This window comes from Lupinus angustifolius, chromosome LG11 (assembly GCF_001865875.1).
Source record: "Lupinus angustifolius cultivar Tanjil chromosome LG11, LupAngTanjil_v1.0, whole genome shotgun sequence".
Taxonomy (NCBI): Eukaryota; Viridiplantae; Streptophyta; class Magnoliopsida; order Fabales; family Fabaceae; genus Lupinus; species Lupinus angustifolius.
In genome coordinates, this window is record NC_032019.1 from 9521290 (window position 1) to 9525667 (window position 4378).

The window sequence follows — 4378 nt, forward strand, 5'->3', positions numbered from 1 at the left end:
GAGTATTTCCATGAGCAAATATCATTTCTTTCTACATATTATATTATTATTTTACAAAAATAACAACGTATGGATTCCCACGATACCAAACATATTTTTATTTGGATCTCATAATATATTTCATTCTTAATTAAAAATCTGTTTTTCATTTTATCTTCTTAACTTATTTAAGAATAGAAATTATAAGATAAAAATGTCACGTTGGAGTAAGAATATTTTTATAAGTAGTATGGAAATTGTTGCATTAAGCTCTTTTTAATGTTGTTTGGTAAAAGAGGTTAAATTTGGAAGAAAATGTTGTTTCTAATAAAGGGGTTGAGGAATTATTTATGGATTTAGGATGGAAATTATATATTGAAAATTATCACTTTAAAAATTTTAAGTTATTAATAAATACGTTATTTTATATAAATATCATCTTGTCATGATATATCCCCCTTCTTTGGAGGGTGAATTAATTCCTTCTAGAGTAGTGTGTCTCAAATAAATAGGTCTAATTTTGCCTGACAATGGAGTGGGCCAGTGTGAATGTAGCTTTTTTATTTATGTTCATCTTTCTTTTTGGTACATATATTTATATTCATCTATAACAGGTACTAATATATATAGATATCATATGAATAAAAAAATTAATTATATATTTTATTAGAATTAACAATAAAATGCTTATTAGAGTTCCAAATAAAATGCTTATGAGAGTTAACAATAAAATGTTCTTTGGTAATGGAAAGTTTTCTTACTCTACTAAATATTTACTAACAATGTCTTGATCTAGTGGTATAAGACTTCGTTAAATCTCCAATGACCAAAAGGTCAAAAGTTCAATTGTTGGGTGCGACATTTGTTGAAAGGAGCAATTACGTACTCTAAAAGAGATTAATTCCTTACCAAAAAAGTGAAAAAATAATCTTAATAATACAAATGAAACTTTACTATATATTTCAAGTTTGAGTAACTAAAAATAAATCTTCATAAGGAGAGTTTTGAGACTCATAATGATTGTATCCCACTCAAATAGGATTATATTGCATTAATAAAAGATATATATGATTTAGAATTTTTACATAAGTAATGGTACACATAATATTATCTTTTTAATTATAACTTGTTTATTAATTATTCAAGTGAAAACAATTATTATTGTGAGAAATTAGGATAATTATTATAAATAATTAGATCTGATTTGAATGATTAAAATTTAATTTAAATATACATGACTTTTTAAAGTGGTTATTAATTAGCTTTTAATCATAATCATTCATGTATAATTGTATGACTCATATTTATTATTATCACAACTTTACTTAGGGATTGTTCTCATTAACTCACTCCTCATCCACTAAATTCATCAGAAAACTATATTATAAACTCTCAAATTCAACATAAAATTATAATATAAATATTATTTTAATAAGTTATTGCAATGGATATGATCATCTTAATATATGAAAATATTTATGAAAGTGAGTTTTATTTTTACTAATAAATCTTGTTTATACAAATATGATGGATGGAGAACTCTGAAACCGTGTATAAGAAATTCACACAAAGTTTATTTTTAAAATGTATAATTATTTTTTAAACAATAAAAAATATTTTAGTTAGTTGGACAAAATTGATTATCAAATAAATCTTGTATCACTCTATATAAATCATTTCACACTATTTTCTTGTAAGTTACTATATAAAAGTGACATTTTAAACAACTCGAAGTCCCAAACAAATTATTTTAAAATTGTATTTGAGATTAAAAAATGTTTTAAGAAGCTTTAGGTAAAAACAAGAAAAATGATAAATACAAAATGATATGAAATAGGATAAGGGCATTTTAGATAAATATATGATGTGACAATGATAATGGCCCACCCACAAAATATCAATAAAGTTAGGCTAGCTTCCTTCACCCACTTTTTTTGAAATCTTCCTCTATTTCTCTTCCCATACAATCAGTTAGCCCTTCTTTTGTTTGGTAAAGTGAAAATAGAAGAGAAAGTAAATGAGATGAGAGAAGTTGAAAGAAAAAAAATATTTCTCTGGTTTAAGGGAGGGTTTAAGGAGAGATAATGAAAATGGAGTGAACCTATAAAATTTCTTTCTCCCGGAGGAAAAATAGGAGGGAAGAGGGATCAAGATTTGTTGTCTTATTTTAATTGATACCACATGTTTTTATTGATGCAAATTATAGTTTGAGATACATTTGTGACAACAAATCTTTGTACTAGAAAGAGTAGATAGCAAAAATCAATTATTTTTCTACACAACTAAAGAACACTTAAATTCACTCTATTTATCATTTCTTTCTATCTTTTCACTCATCTTTATACACATATTTCTCTATTCTTAATTTTTTTCTCTCCAACCAAATGAAGCATCTGTATGGAATATGGAATTTCCATGAAATTTTGGGGACATTCTATCCTATCCAAGTGGTAGGAATGTTCTAAAACAAAATATTCTTATACAAACTTATACTTGAACTATACTCAAGTTATGTGCACTAAGTAAATTATTAAATCATAATGATTTTTTATTATTAATTAAATATAATAATAACTTGCTAATTATTAATGGTGAAAAGTGCACAAAATATTCTTAAATTTTATTTAGTTTGCAAGTAACTCTTATAAAGTATATTATATTCAATTTACTTATTAAACTTTAAATGTTGACATAATTGATCTCTACATAAAAATAATGTTACATTACTAATAATGAATTTTTTTACTAATGCATTTTTAATTTCAACAATCATATTATTATTCTTTAATTTTAAACTTTTTATATATTAATGTTACGTCCATTTTAACTTTAAAATTTACTTATCATTTTAGTCAATTTGTATTTTGACGACTATTTTTTCCAATCATTAATGTTGGCTAACATGAGTCTTGTACTAGTGTGTCTATTTCTACTACTGTGAGTCTAATAATAACAATTTTTTTATTAGCTTATTTATAATTTAATACTATCTTTGATAAATTTATTAACAAATAAAGTTTAAGAGAATATTTTATCATACCTGAGAAAGTCATAAAGTTGATGGAGATTGATTCACTTTTCCCGTTATATAATACTAGCGTGTCGATAGACACTTCGAGTTTGCTGACCCACATTTTTATTTTATAATATTAAGTATTAAATTTGTATTTTTTATTTTAGAGAATTAAAATGTTTTTATTAGATGTACTTCATGTTATAATTTTGTATTTATTATAATATCCAACTTAAAATGAGATGTATTAATTATAGTTATATAGGATTATATAATTTTACTTTAAAAAGAAAAAATATTAAGGGCAAAATATGAAAATAGAATTATGGTGGTAGTTATTTTAAGTTTTAGTTTTATATATAATATCGATAAATATGATGAGTATAGTGCATTCAACTCTTGTGCTTTATGTTTATAAAAAAAGTTTGAAAATGAGATATTAACATGTAAAGTAGGGTTAATTGGTTTATATCAATCTTATAACTAATTAACATGATATAGTAAATTATTAGTTTTTGGTTGATCAAAATCGATAGGTAGGTACCCCAAAGCTCAACCAAGACAATTACGGAGTATTTAATAGTATTTGACTATTTGTATCATTATTTTATAATAAATATAATTGAAGTAGTAGCATGCATTTTTGAACAAAAAGTGCTTGCACAAAAATCTTAAAATAAAAACACTGACAACTAGTTTCCTTAAAATAATTAGCTTAGAGGTCTAGAAAGAACTATACACTATAAAAGAGAGCTGGGCTATATATATATATATAGTGTATGTAGATTATATATTTCATTTGCTTTGTTTATCTCGAGTATCTAAAACCGATACTTAATTAAAAACAAAAATCTCGATTTGGCTTACATCGGATCATGAAGTAGATTCCTGCATCCCAGATGCGGGAAGTACTTGAATTCTGAGTTTAGAATAATAATATGCACCTTCAATGATTTTTATATTGTATTTGATGACTTCATATTTATACCACATGTAAATGATATAAGTGATAGGAATTTTTGACCAATTATATGGCATATATATTCATATATTCATTGTTTTTAGTGTGATATCTACGTATTATTAATGTAAATATTTATATATAATCAACATTATTCATCATTGTATTAATTTTTAAAAGTAAATAATGATTAAACATAAATGAAGAATTGTACAATAATAGTATATAAAACTTATCATAGATACATTTTTTCTCTAATTTTTTTATCTTCTTTAACGCCCACTAAATGATTTTCAATTGACAATCATATTTTTTATTTCCAGTTTTCTTGGATCTATCTATGCCAATTCCTCTACATCTTTTAAATGATTTCATGTATAGCGGCCTACACTTTCACATATGACATCCCTTATTTATTTTTTAAT